Source organism: Lissotriton helveticus, chromosome 1_1 (assembly GCF_964261635.1).
Source record: "Lissotriton helveticus chromosome 1_1, aLisHel1.1, whole genome shotgun sequence".
Lineage (NCBI taxonomy): Eukaryota > Metazoa > Chordata > Amphibia > Caudata > Salamandridae > Lissotriton > Lissotriton helveticus.
The window spans coordinates 1,585,997,973-1,586,014,116 of record NC_136057.1 but is presented as its reverse complement, the minus strand read 5'-3'; positions in this window follow the sequence as shown (position 1 = coordinate 1,586,014,116).

Below are 16,144 nucleotides of genomic sequence, written 5' to 3'. Positions count from 1 at the left end.
AGTAGGCGCGCGCAGCGGGCGTGCCGATTGCGTGCCGAAGGCGCGCCAAAGGCAAGCCTGTCTGCGCCCGTCCGCGCCTGGACCGCGCCCAGCACCAGAACCCCTGAACCCCGGGGCCGCCAGAACACCGGACTGCACTACGAGGCCAGCACCCTCCACGCACTCAACCCAGGACGCATGCACTCCTTCTACCGGGCCACCCCGAAGCGCAGCCAAGGATCCTTCACCTGCTGGAATTACAGCTTCACCAGCATCCGGCCCGCCAAACCATCATCTAGAGAACGCAATCACCTCCGATGCATCCTCTTCAACACCAGCTCCGCTCGCAAGCACGCCATCGAACTCTGGGACCTCCTTGACTCAACCGCCCCCGACATCGCCTTCCTGACGGAGACTTGGCTGAGCACCACCTCGGCACCAGACATTGCCATAGCCATCCCAGAAGGCTACAAGATCTCCCGCAGAAACCGCAGTCGGAGGGGGAATCGGCATCATCCACAAGAACACCCTCAGAGTCTCGACCAACACCGACGACACCCTCACCACCGCTGAGCATATGCACTTCCAGATCCACACCGACCCCAACACCACCCTCAGAGGAACGCTCATGTAAATGTAAATGTAAATGTACAGGAATTTATATAGCGCAAATCACCGAGCGGTTTCTAAGCGCTTGCTTAGGGAACCCGTCCTGGTATTCCCCTGTGAGATAACCCCGGCAGGGTATCCGCAAGGTGAAAGCCAGGCATCCCGCCGCGAGGGGCCGTTGTGGAGATTAAGCAAGCTATTGCCCAGAGTCGCAGAGTGTGAACCCGTGAATCGAGTAGGCACCGGAGCGAGAATTGTGGAGTCCATGGACATTTTAGGACTCAAGACCCCGCCGAGCCGGGAATTGAACCTTGGTCCCGGGCTGACCTCTGCTTCCAGGTCTGCCTCCTCTAACCAGTGAGCCACACTTCTCCACATCTACAGACCACCCGGACCCCAACCAAAGTTCAGTGACACCATCGCCGACCTCGTCAGCACCCACGCCCTCGCCTCCACGGACTACATCCTCCTGGGGGACCTGAATTTCCACCTCGAGAACAACAACGACGCCAACTCCACCGCCCTGATCGACAACCCCACCAACCTCGGACTTAAACAGCTCCTGATGACTCCCACCCATGCCGCTGGACACACACTGGACCCCATCTTCTCCTCAAGTCCGCACGTCTCCTTTAACCACACCAACAAACCCCACTGGACCGACCACAGATACGTCCACTTCACCTTTAGGAAACCCACCACACACCACCGCACCCAACAGATGCCACGCCGCTGCTGGGGCCAGGTCACTGAGGACCTACTGACCACCACCCTCGCTTTGGGACCACCCGCCGACCCCACCGACCCCAACACCGCCGCCATCAACCTCAAACAGTGGATCAACGACTGCGCCAACACCCTCGCCCCACTCAGGACACCCGCCGCCAGCCACACCAACAAGAAAGCCACATGGTTCACCGAAGACCTCCGGACCCCCAAGCGCGCCTGCCAGAAGCTGGAGAAGAGCTGGCTCCAAGACCGAACACCTGACAGCTACACAGCCCACAAGAGGGCCTCCCGCAGACACCACCAACTCATCACGGCCGCCAAGAGGACTGCCTTCAAATGACCGCCTAGACAGCAACGCACACAACAGCAAAGAGCTCTTCATCATCGTGAAAGAACTCTCCAACCCCAGCTCCAACACCAATGACATTCCGCCATCGCAAGACCTGTGCGACTCACTGGCCACCTTCTTTCACCGCAAGATCGCTGACATCCACGACAGCTTCAACTCTGCCACCACCGCCTCGGCCGCCGAGTCCAACACCCATGCAACCACCACCCGCACCAGCCGCCTGACCGCCTGGTCCAACGTCAACGACGAAGACACCACCATGACCATGAGCTCCATCCACTCCGGATCTCCTTCTGACCCATGCCCACACCACATTTTCAACAAAGCCAGCACAGCCATCGCTCCCCATCTCCGGAAAACAATCAACATCTCCTTCGAGACAGCAACCTTCCCGGAGAGCTGGAAGCACACAGAGATCAACGCCTTACTGAAGAAACCCAAGGCGGACCCCAAGGACCTCAAGAACTTCCGGCCCATCTCCCTGCTCCCTTTCCCAGCGAAAGTCAAGGAGAAGATCGTCAACAGCCAGCTGACCCGCTACCTCGAAGATAACAATATCCTGGACCCTTCCCAATCCGGCTTCCGCAGCATCCACAGCACCGAGATCGCCCTCATTGCCGCCACCGAAGACATCAGGATCCTCATGGACAAAGGAGAAACAGCCGCCCTCATCCTTCTGGACTTATCAGCCGCCTTCGACACAGTCTTCCACCGCACCCTAACAGAACGCCTCCACGACGCAGGAATCCAAGAGAAGGTCCTGGCCTGGACCACATCCTTCCTCTCAGGCAGATCCCAGAGCGTCCACCTCCCACCCTTCCGCTCCAAGACCACTGGTATCATCTGCGGCGTTCCACAGGGATCATCCTTCAGCCCGACTCTGTTCAATATCTACATGGCACCACTCGCCCACATCGCCGGACAGCACAGCCTCAACATCATCTCCTACGCCGACGACACACAGCTGATCATCTCCCTCGCCGAAGACCCCCGCACCGCCAAAACCAACCTCCACAGAGGAAGAAAGGCCATCGCCAAATGGATGAAGGAGAGCAGACTGAAGCTGAATTCAGACAAGACGGAGGTCCTCATCCTCAGCTCCACCCCCTCAGCCTGGGACGACTCCTGGTGGCCAACATCGCTAGGAACACCCCCGGAACCCACCGACCACGCACGCAATCTGGGGGTCATCCTCGACTCTGCCCTCTCCATGACCAAGCAGGTCAACGCCATCTCCGCTTCCTGCTTCAACACCCTCCAAATGCTCTGCAGGATTTTCAAGTGGATCCCCTCAGACACGAGGAAAACCGTCACCCAGGCTCTTGTCACCAGCAGACTGGACTACGGGAAAGCCCTCTACGCAGGAACAACAACCAAACTCCTAAGACGGCTCCAACGCATCCAGAACGCCTCAGCACGACTGGTCCTCGACGTCCCCCGACCAACCACATCACACCCCACCTGAGAGACCTACATTGGCTCCCCGTCAACACGAGGGTCACCTTCAAACTCCTCATCCACGCACACAAAGCCCTACACAACGCCGGACCAGCATACCTTAACGGTCGACTCAGCTTCTACACCCCCACCCGCAGCCTCCGCTCAGCCAACCTCGCCCTCGCCACAGTTCCACGCATCCGGAAAACCACCGCCGGCGGCAGATCCTTCTCCTACCTCACCGCCAAGACCTGGAACACTCTCCCTACCGGCCTACGTCAGACCCAGGACCTGCTGACCTTCAGACGACTGCTCAAGACCTGGCTCTTCGAGTAGCAGCAGCCCCCCCAGCGCCTTGAGACCCTCACGGGTATGTAGCGTGCTCTACAAATGTTTGATTGATTGATTGAAAGATATAGAGTCCCTCCAGAGACAGCTTCTCTGGGAGGGCAGACCCCGTATTGCTTTCTCCAAGCTTACTCTTCCCTGGTATGATGGAGTGATCGGTTTGCCGGACCTCCAGAAATACTATTGGGCTTTCTAGTTGGCGGCACTAAACCATGCTATCTATGGGTCTCCCCTGGACCCTGGATATGCCATGGACCACGGTCAGATGCCAGGGGAGGTTTCACTAGGGCACTGTACGCTAGAAATGGTCGGTTTCCCCTCGTCGGGCCAGTGGCGCATGTGATTCAAGTGCGGCATGCTGCTAATCGATGTCTTCAGTGGGAAGGGAGACTTACAATGGTGACCCCGCTGTGGAGCTCCGAGAGACTGGGCAACTTGTGGTAAACAAAGGGATTTGATAGATGAGACCTCATCGGGATTTCACAAATTAAGGACATGTGGGGGAAGGATGGGATACTTACCTTTGCTGACCTACAGGAAAGACATCAGATGCAGGAGTGCGAGCGTTACCGATACCTCCAGGTCAGGCACACCCTACTTGTAAATATTCCCAGAGGCACTGAGCTTCCGGAAGCCTCCCCATTGGAGGACTGGGTCTTGGACGGTCTTCTTCCAACAAAAGCTATCTCGCTGATATACAAAAAACTGATCAATCACATGGGGGATCCCCTGGTGACTATTAGGGAGCAGTGGGGTGCAGATGGCCTAGTTTTGGACGATGAGGATTGGAGAGAGGCGGTTTCCTCCCCGAAAGTAGTGGCCATCCAAATGCGACTTAGATTGGTACAATTGAAGATCTTACATAGAACCTATATTACAGGTCCACGGTTGGTGCATATGGGTTTGGCGGCAAGCGGGGAGTGTCGGAGGAGATGTGGGGAGATTGGAACGTTCATGCATGTTTTGTGGCACTGTGTGGTAATACAGGAATATTGGGTCAAGATTCACGAAAAAAATCCGAGATGTTATGGGGGTGGAGTTGGTGGTAGAGACCCGACGATGTTTACTAAATGTCTGGGAGCCAACTGATCTGAATTCACACGGGAAACAATGGGTGACCCAGGCGTGCATGTTAGCCAAGCGAAATATAGCTCAGTGGTGGGGCGCCAGCCAGGTGCTGCAGATTGGGAAGTGGATGGATGATTTAGACTGGTGCATGTTCAGGGAAAGGTCGGTGTACATTGCCAGGAGGCGCCCCAGGAAATGGGGGAAGATCTGGGGAGATTGGAATGGATACAGAGGGGATATATGTACTCCACCGGATGTTGGCAAAGAAACTGTAGCGTTAGAATCCCAGTGATCCCTAATATTATCCTAAAAGTATTTTCGCTATGGAAATGTATAATTGATTATTGTGAAAACAATGTATGTCACCTGATGCTTTTCTTTTGTTTATGTTAATAAAAAGAATTTTACTAAAAACAATGTCCAATTTCGGGGATAATGCTGAGGCTGCCCCAGTCGATGACGCATTACATTCCCCTGTAAATACTACCGGTTTTAATGAAACCGATGAGGATGCGATTCCTATCCATCCAAATTTAAGGAAAGCCATCACTCTAAAACTTATAAAACACGGCTTAACACCAATGGATGGTAGAGCAGTTTTCGTGATAGAGGCACATGAATTTTTTCAGACAGTTGTATTCTATTCATGGATAGAATTCCCAGAATCAAATCCAGTAACAAAAATGTTTCACTTCTACAAAGAAGATGAACCACCTGAGGAATATATTCCTTTCGAGGATGTTGAAATTCCACTCACATACCAGGAGCATAATCTCTGGTTTAAAGGCGCCCTAAAACATTACAATCACATTACCAGGCTCGGTCACCTAGGTAGAACAGGAGCAACATGGCCGATTTTATCCGGCTACACACCTCATCCTGACATTGAAGCAATGTCAGACGATGAATTACTCACTCCACTCAAATAGTTAATAAAAATGTACAGACAATTAGTACACTACAGTACACATGCACGAACATTGGTCCATATATGATTCAAAATGTCTTACGATTATAACTAAGCTGCATATATCTGACTAATGAGATAAGTGAATATATTGCATCAAATGCTATAGTTAAACCCTGTCAAATTGATCACTTTTATTCTTAACTTGAGGGGGGGGGCAGCGGCAAAATGCTTGCTTATTAAACTTTGCACACCAGGGCGGTTATCTATGCACACTTGCACACTCTACTTCTGTTCCAATCTTTCCTGCTCTGAATACACCACCTGCGTCCTACTGAGTGTCATTAGGTATTCAAGGCCTTAACTAGCTGAAAGGTGTCCAAAGTAGATACAGGAGATTCCTCTCTGGAACGAAACGTCACAAGTGACACAAAAAGAAATCTTTCTTGACTGCTCAAGTAACATGGTTGTTGGTACTCAAGACAAATATTCCAGTAGCAGACAAGATCAAGACTTGAGCGATTGAAAGGGTACCAACAATAGCTTGGGTGATATCTCTATGCTAAATATTCATCCAGTGACATCTTGCTGTTGCCCTGTTACCCAGGGCACCGGTCTCCAACTTTAGACAAGGTTAAACCAACACAGCATTTTATAGATGTCGGATTCCCCATCTTCCCATATTAAAGAGGGACTGCACGGAGTATTCATTAGGATAGTATTATGCAGTTTACCAACCAACCCTGGACAGGATAAACTGCACAGGAATGCAGGGTGAATCGTGAATCTTCCAGACCGCGTTAAATGTGAAAATTGGATACAGTTCAGCCATACATTGAAGTAAGGAGGATTGTCCTATCATCTTTAGGTCTCATCTAGGCAGCGATTGTGCTGTATCTTCGAGGCATGCTGTATTCTGGAATGGACTTTAGGCTCAGCCCTTTTTTCTACCTGTCTTTTCAATTGGCTCCTGTTACTGTCCTTTGTAAATGGTGGCTTTTGAGCATTATTTTTTTACATGACTTTCTCCTACCTGCTGTTGCAGGCACAACACACTCTCGCAACTTAATGACTTCTTTTTTTATAGCACAGCACGCAGTGCTTGGATTTTAACAATGGTGGGCACGCAACTTTTTTTTTGTTGTGCGCGGCTCGCCCAACTCTATTTTTGCAACATTGAATGTTGTTTTTTTCCTAGTGCATCATTTTTATTAGCAATGGCAGCCGCACGTAATATTTTTAAAATGCGCAGCTCGTCCTACTTGTTTTTACTAGCAATAACGGGAGTTCATGATATTTTCTAAATGAGTGGCTTGCCTTACTTGCAGTCGTGGCTGGCATGATTCGTGGGGAGGGGGCAGGGAGGTCTGTCGCACGGGGAGGGGGTCACGCGGGGAGGTGTAAGTTCAAATTAAAATAAAATAAAGTTAACTTACCTTCGCCGACCCGATCATGCAAGACATCTCCATGGTGGACCGCAAGCCTGTGATCATAGCCTGACGAGAGCCCTTTAAGAGAGCAGATACTTTTAATCACCTATGGGTGTGATTTGATTTTCAGCAGCCCCACTGGAAACCACAGATGGAAAAGACGTGGAAATGAAATAAAAATGTTGGTGGTTCTTTCTTTACAGCAGCCTTCTGAAACTGATGAAAATGGATTTCACACAAACAGATTATTCAAGGATTGAAATAGTACTCTGATTTTGGTTGAACTTGGAGAGTAAACATCTATTATAACATTTTATTTGTAGAGTGTTAAAGAAAATGAAGAAAAATGTCTAAAAACAATGTCAGCATCCTTTAGAGAGAGTGTCCTAGGTCTTGAAGGGCTGCCTGTGGCAGTCTTAACATAAGCTCAAATTTCATCCATTCTCACCAAGGTGGGTGTGTGATGAAGATTGTCTGGAATATGCCATGGAAAAGCTCTTTGGCTCACCCCTCAAACCTCACAAGACTTGTTAGTGGCAGGGTTGTGGCCAAGACCAAGATGGCATTTGACTCAAGCTTTGGAGCTCCATATGTCAACACCCTGCGGGATTCTTGAACCGAAGCAGCACCCCCGCATGGCCCCCAGGCATGCGTACCAACTGAGGACCTGTGGCGTTGCAGAGAAAAGTCAGGAGTGGCCCTGACCATGCCAAACAACAAGTGACTCGTTGGCCCGAGATGACTGACTGGGAACAAGGTTGCTGGCGGCTGATATGAATGTTGTAGACAGCCCTGAATAACAACAATTGCAGGAAGTGATGGGGAGCAGAAGGACTCCGGGGACTTACTATCCGGACTGGAGCCTCTCCTGCTGCCCTGGACCAGAGAGACTGGAGGCTCAGGCACTGTTGAGGTGCACCGTAAAGCCTGATCCAACCAACTAAGCTGCCTGGTGGGGTAGTGTGAGCATGCCAGCCCAGCCAAAAGTAAAGCACCCCAGGAGGCCGTCTCTCCGGTTGGCAATACAAGTGAGGGAACATCAGAATAGGGTGACCAACCGTCCGTAAATTTCACGGACTCTCCGTCATTTTGGTGGGATGTCCGTTGTCCATAATCATTCCTTTTACGGATGTCTTTTGTCCGTAATTTTGGACATTAATTTCAGCGTTCCCTGCAAGAAGCCCCAAGAGATTAAAGGTTCTCGGGCTAGCTCGAACTTCTCTGTGTTGAACTTAAGAGGCTGCAGCAACCCCTGTCTGAGCAGTCACAGAGGGCAGGCCCATCGTCATTCAGACTGAGGCTGATTATCCCCTTTCGAATTACAATGCGCCCCCCCCCGCCTTTAGCATATCATGTGCCAGTGAGATAGTAGTTAGTGATTACAGAAGAGCTTTCCCCAAACAGAGTAATGTGGGGATCTTGCCCCGTGTGTAATTTTTCAATGTTGTACACAGAGTGGACAGGGCTGTAGCAGTGATGGGACAGAAGAGGCGACAGGAAAGGAGAGGTGATGGGGCAGGAGAGGTGATGGGGCAGGAGAGGTGACGGGGCACGGAGGCTAAATTAAGGAACGTCTATAGCCAAGTGACATATTCAAAATATATTTAAATGGAGATCATGGTTGATATAGCTTTCATATGAAATTGAGAATGGAAAGTCCAACTATATATAGATAGTCTCAAACAATGAAATATTCTCATTTGATTGTATTGGTATATATTATATATATTTATCAATTCTTTTAAGATTTATATATTTTGAACTCTTTTTGTGTTTTTCTCTTCCGTTTTCTTTTCTTTTCTTATAGTTGTTTTTCAATATAACAAAAGTCAGTTAAAAGCATACTAGAAAAAATACATAACCATTAGACATGAGACTGAACAAAATGTTGAAGGCAAAGCGGTAGATGTCACAACGCGCGTTTCGGCTCTTGAGCCTTCTTCAGGTTACCGTCTATTGCTCTATAGATTATAAAAAAACATATATCAATAAATTTACATGACAGACATATTATTTACAGTGGACTTAAATACATGCACATAATATATACACTTATTCAGTTATGTGTCTTCATATGGACAGCAAGGTAAAAGCATTATTTAACAAGTATGTCTTTCAAATATAGATATATTGCATCAACATTGAATTTTAGCACCATTTTGAATATTGTCTTTCTATTTACATATTCACATGATTACATGATCTGTATATCAAAAAATGAAAAGATGAATAAACATTTATCAGATATGACAGTTGCAGTAGGACCTGAACTCATATTCTCGAAAAATAATGAGTGTTGGATGGCATTCTCTAATTGTAACATACTTATACCAGACAAATACTTTCTCAATTCATAAGAGAACATATCAGTAAATTCGGAGAACATCACTTGACTTGATCACTTTCACAAGCATATTCTATATAGTGACATTAGGGAATGGCGTTATCTAATATACATAACAATTTTGCTGAACCCCGAACTCATTTATTCAAAAAGTAATAAGAGAAACCTGTTGGTCAATTCTGAAAACATCCATAACTTGATCAGTTTCCCAAACATACTCTGTATAGTGACCTTAGAAAATAGCATTCTTTAATTGTGGCAAAGCTATAAGGCAAAAGCAAGCTGCTTATCACTTAAACTGAGATGAATATGTTGGGAAATTCCACGGACATCACATGACAAGATCTGAAAATGATAGTATGACTAAAAGCCAAATAGTACAAGGCCTAGATAAGTAGGAACCAGTAAGGTTTTTACAACAACACATATCGTGATTATAAAGTAATAGTGTGGCTAAGTGCCTAGCAGCAACATTTGACGATAAAGAGATCCATAATATACCTGCTCTCTAGTGATCATATGAGATTACTCTACTATACTTACACCAATTGGTCTTGACCCATACTTACAAAAATGTGTGGAAACTCAAACCTCATTCTTGGCTAAGGTGTGACAGGTCAGTCGATATTTAGGGTTTCTTGATATCTATAGATGTAGGATAACAGAGCATTAATTGATATTATGGCTTTAAACATTTAGAATGTGGATAAAGTTACAAATTAGAAATTAAGGACAAACAGATCTCTAAGAAGCCATTCTTCTTGTGCCACAATAGAGTAGTTAATCATAAATTGTTATACCTTCAAACGCAGGTAGATGAAAGCGAAGAACATATATGTTGTAGATGTCGACGGATGGGGGTGATATCTATTAAATAATAAGCACGTATTACTGATACATATTCCCATAAATGATATATGGTAAAAAGATCAAAAGGGAAATATCATACAGTTACCTAGGAATCACTAGATTAGGTCCTGTTCATTATTTACAGTTTATTGGCACTGGGGGTAGTATAGGAATGAACTCGCTGGACAGGAAAGTAAAAGTTGTCTATGAAGATTCTACCCGAAAAGGAAAGAAAAGAAGGTAATGTTAAATTACTCTATTGATTTTAGATACATATGACCGATGTTGGATCCAGTCTTAAATGTATGTACCTTCCCAATTAAGTTATGAGGCAAGTAGATGACGAGGATAAACGATACTAGCATCAAAAGACTTGTTCATTATCTAGAAAAGAGACATATATACAGAAATATATTTAGTCGATTTGTTAAGAAAGCGACGACTGTGTTTATGTTACATACGCTTATCGTATAAACAGAAAAAGGTTACAGGTTACCTGGGGATGGCCAAAAAATTGCTTCCCGGGAGTTGGGATCTGTGTAATAAGTAACGTTCAGATTGGACTGGATCCAACAATATTTCCCTTTTGATCTTTTTACCATATATCATTTATGGGAATATGTATCAGTAATACGTGCTTATTATTTAATAGATATCACCCCCATCCGTCGACATCTACAACATATATGTTCTTCGCTTTCATCTACCTGCGTTTGAGGGTATAACAATTTATGATTAACTACTCTATTGTGGCACAAGAAGAATGGCTTCTTAGAGATCTGTTTGTCCTTAATTTCTAATTTGTAACTTTATCCACATTCTAAATGTTTAAAGCCATAATATCAATTAATGCTCTGTTATCCTACATCTATAGATATCAAGAAACCCTAAATATCGACTGACCTGTCACACCCTAGCCAAGAATGAGGTTTGAGTTTGCACACATTTTTGTAAGTATGGGTCAAGACCAATTGGTGTAAGTATAGTAGAGTAATCTCATATGATCACTAGAGAGCAGGTATATTATGGATCTCTTTATCGTCAAATGTTGCTGCTAGGCACTTAGCCACACTATTACTTTATAATCACGATATGTGTTATTGTAAAAACCTTACTGGTTCCTACTTATCTAGGCCTTGTACTATTTGGCTTTTAGTCATACTATCATTTTCAGATCTTGTCATGTGATGTCCGTGGAATTTCCCAACATATTCATCTCAGTTTAAGTGATAAGCAGCTTGCTTTTGCCTTATAGCTTTGCCACAATTAAAGAATGCTATTTTCTAAGGTCACTATACAGAGTATGTTTGGGAAACTGATCAAGTTATGGATGTTTTCAGAATTGACCAACATGTTTCTCTCATTACTTTTTGAATAAATGAGTTTGGGGTTCAGCAAAATTGTTATGTATATTAGATAACGCCATTCCCTAATGTCACTATATAGAATATGCTTGTGAAAGTGATCAAGTCAAGTGATGTTCTCCGAATTTACTGATATGTTCTCTTATGAATTGAGAAAGTATTTGTCTGGTATAAGTATGTTACAATTAGAGAATGTCATCCAACACTCATTATTTTTCGAGAATATGAGTTCAGGTCCTACTGCAACTGTCATATCTGATAAATGTTTATTCATTTTTTCATTTTTTGATATACAGATCATGTAATCATGTGAATATGTAAATAGAAAGACAATATTCAAAATGGTGCTAAAATTCAATGTTGATGCAATATATCTATATTTGAAAGACATACTTGTTAAATAATGCTCTTACCTTGCTGTCCATATGAAGACACATAACTGAATAGGTGTATATATTATGTGCATGTATTTAAGTCCACTGTAAATAACTTGTCTGTCATGTAAATTTATTGATATATTTTTTTTATAATCTATAAAGCAATAGACTCAATAGTAATACCTTTCCCGCATCCTCCTCCGAAACACCCCCACACTCAAATAATGATCCCCCCTCAGCTCAATCCAATCCACACTTCAACAACTCCTTACACCGAACCTCTCCTTTCATCCCTCGTTTCAGAACTCTCCTCACTCATAAACGCTATCTCTCTCCTAACCAATGCCATCGCCTCCACTCATACCTTTTCTCTGACACCCTCACAATACACCCTATCCCCGCTCACTAACAACAATCTCAATCTCAACCCTTCAACCTTCTTCCCCTCTATCATGACTACAAACATCAACAACACTCCCCCGCTCACTAACAAACCCTCCACCAATTCCACACCTGACCAACCTTCCTCAATCATTCAAATCCATAATGCCATCACGCCACACTATCCTCAACTGGATACCTGCCTAACAACCCCAGAACTTATAACTCCCACGAACTTACCTTCCGCTCCCTGCCTACCCCCAGCCGCTAAGCCTCCTCCTCCTCAATCTACTTCCTCCATGCATCCCACTTATCAATCTACTATCCCTGTTCTCCTAGGTACTAGCAGACCCCCCCTCCCTACGAAATCCCCTAGACCTCCTCAACATCTGAAACATATCCCCACTCACCAATCTGCTATCCCTGTTCTCCTAGGTACCAGCAGACCCCCCTCCTTACTAAGTGCCCTAGACCTCCTCAGCATCTGAGACCTATCCCCCCCCTGCCCCTCAACACAACAACCTGAACCCTCTCCCCTACATTGCATATTGATCAACTGCCGATCCGCCTCCCAACATGCCACTGCGATCGCAGAAACGATCATCAGCGAAAACATCGACATAGCATTCCTAACCGAAACCTGGCTCACCGCCCACTCCACTCCGATCCTCGACTTGCTCATTCCCCCAGGTTACTCAATCATCAGGAAAGCTAGAATCAAAATAACGGGAGGAGGACTTGCACTAATTTTCAAAACTGAACTTAACATCACGCTTGTCGAATCTCAAGACCCTACATCCTTTGAATACCTTTGCGCAGATCTCTTTACTCACGACTCCCCCACCACTCGGCTGCATACCATCTACCACCCCCCTGGAAATTGTACCTCTTTTACTGAAGAGATGTCCGACCTAATTATCCAATCCTCTCTATCACACTCTAAGAATATCTTCCTTGGTTACTACAATGTCCACTGGAACAAAATTGATGACCCTGCTATCATCACCTTTAAGAATACCATGGAAATCACCAACATGACCCAAGTCTGCCATTCCCCCACTCACAATAAAGGTTCCACCCTAGATGCTATTATAACTAGCATTGATCTTGCCTCCCTCTCTAGCATAATACCCATCGACTGGTCTGACCATTACCTTGTCCTCTTTGCCGTGAAGAGACCCATTAATAACTCCGCGCCCATCAACACCCTACCCAAAAAACCCACACGCAACCTTCACCTAATCCCTCTTGCTGACCTAGAATCCACAATCAAAACCTGCCTACTTCGCCCCCCTCTCTCTGACGACACCAATGACCTAACCAACCATTATAATAACTCTATTCTCCAAGCCCTTGACGAAATTGCCCCAATTAAACTCAAACAACAAAAAAATAACCCTCCCAAATCCTGGTTCAACTCCGAACTTAATAATGAAAGACGATCCCTAAGACAATCTGAACGTGTTTGGCGAAATTAGCCCACCGATGACAATCTTACCCTCCTCAGAATTGCCAGAGTCCAATACAAAAAACACATCTACAATAAAAAAGCCTCCTTTCTCCGGTCACAACTTGACCAATCTAAAAACAGACCTAGAGAACTCTTTAGCATTGTTAAAAAACAAACCTCCACTGGCCCTCCTAAAATATCAGCCTCTATTGACAAATGTGAAGAAATCGCCAGCTTTTTTAGCAACAAAGTCAACAAGATAGAACTATCCTTCTCCTCCCTCCCCCTTCTCTCCAACCCTCCCATACTCAACACTTCCTCCCCAACACCCCTTTATCTCTTTCGTCAACTCTTCCCACTCTCTCCGACCCATCTCTTACCCTTCCTGCTCTTGCGCATTCAGACCTCTCTCCTAATCGACTCATAACTAAAAATAATGCCTCCTGGAGTGAATTCAGTCCAGTTTCTGTGTCATCGATCATTAGCATCATGACTAAACTCAAACCTTCCTCCCATTCTAAAGATCCTCTTCCCGCCCATTTGGTCCAAGACCTCAAAACTACCATTGCTCCTTTCTGGACCAATATCATCAACTCCTCCCTTGCCACTGGCTGCGTCCCAGCCTCCCTTCAGCTTGGTCAAATCTCTCCCATCTTGAAAAACACCTCTGCCGACCCTAATGACCTTAGCAACCTACGCCCTATCTCTAACCTTCCTTTCCTCTCTAAAGCCCTAGAAAAATGTGTCCTATCACAACTTGAGAACCATATCCTAGACTTCAATCTCCTTGATGTTTTTCAATCAGGATTCAGAAGAGGTTGCAGTACTGAAACTGCTATGTTAAATATCACAGATGACATTCATCGCTCCCTAGACAATGGTGAATCCTCACTACTGATCCTCCTTGACCTCTCTGCGGCATTTGATACTGTCTATCATCCCACCCTTCTAAACACCCTCAAAGATCGATTTGGTGTGGAAGGCACTGTTCACAAATGGTTCTGCTCATTCCTTCAAATTAGATCACAACAAATTAAGCTTAGTCACTTCCTTTCTAATCCTCAACCTGTCTCACTCGGGGTCCCTCAAGGATCCATCCTCTCCCCAACCCTTTTCAACCTTTTCATGGAACCACTCACCCTCATTCTCAAACAAGCTAAAATCAGTTACCACCTCTACGCCGACGATACCCAACTATACTACAAGATTAAATCCCACAACGACATCCTTCACCTCAACGACACCCTTACTAAAGTACAAGCCTGGTTCCATCTAAACCATCTCAAACTGAACCCCAAAAAAACTGAAATCATTCTTTTCACCCCCAAAAACAATACCCTTCCCATCCAAATCTGGATCGATGACATCAAAGCTCTCAATTGCTCCCTCTCCACCTCTAACTCTGTTAAATCACTTGGCATCAACATCGACCAGAACCTGAACCTCATCCCCCACATTAAAAATGCCGCCAAAAGCGCTCTTTTCACCCTTCTCCACCTCAAGAAAATCAAACCTTTCATTCCAGCTGATGATTTTAAAATGGTTGTCCAATCACTAGTCCTCTCCAGGATTGACTATGGTAACGCCACCCTTGCCGCCTTGCCGGCACCCCTAAATCCCATCTTGCACCAATTAAATCGGTCCTCAATCTAGCTGCCCGACTTATCTCTGACTGTAAAAGATTTGACCACATATCACCCGTCCTCAAAAATCTTAATTGGCTCCCAATTGAAGGTAGATCCTCTTACAAGATTGCCTGTATCACCCACAAAGCTCTTCATCAAAATACCCCTGCCTACCTTGCAACTAAACTAAAAAAAGCAGGCTGCACCAGGTCCCTGAGAAGCACCGACTCCCTTCTCCTGAATCCACCCAGACTAAAGTGTCAAAAAACTCAATCCCGTGCATTCTCTGGAAATGCTCCTACCATCTGGAACTCACTCCCCAAAGACCTTCGTTGCAACCCCTCTTACTCTCTTTTCAAAAAAGAACTCGAACTACTTCTCCACAACAAATATTGGGGCACCAAGCATGTCCACTCTCTCTACTCTTATACCCTCCACCCACCCTGTCAGAATTCTTCTTCTTCTCCCATGTTAATTGTTTCGCCTGTTTTTTAATTCTAATTATTTTTTACCTGTCTCCCACTCCCCCCTTATCATATACCTTCTTCAATACTGTTATCCCGTTTTCTAACTCTGCATATACTGATATTTATTCGTATTGTGTTTAACTCTGTTGTAAAGCGCTCTGATACTCCAGGGTCCAGCAGCGCTATATAAAACTCTTGAAATAAATAAATAAATAGACGGTAAACTGAAGAAGGCTCAAGAGCCGAAACGCGCGTTGTGACATCTACCGCTTTGCCTTCAACATTTTGTTCAGTCTCATGTCTATTGGTTATGTATTTTTTCTAGTATGCTTTTAACTGACTTTTGTTATATTGAAAAACAACTATAAGAAAAGAAAAGAAAACAGAAGAGAAAAACACAAAAAGAGTACAAAATATATAAATCTTAAAAG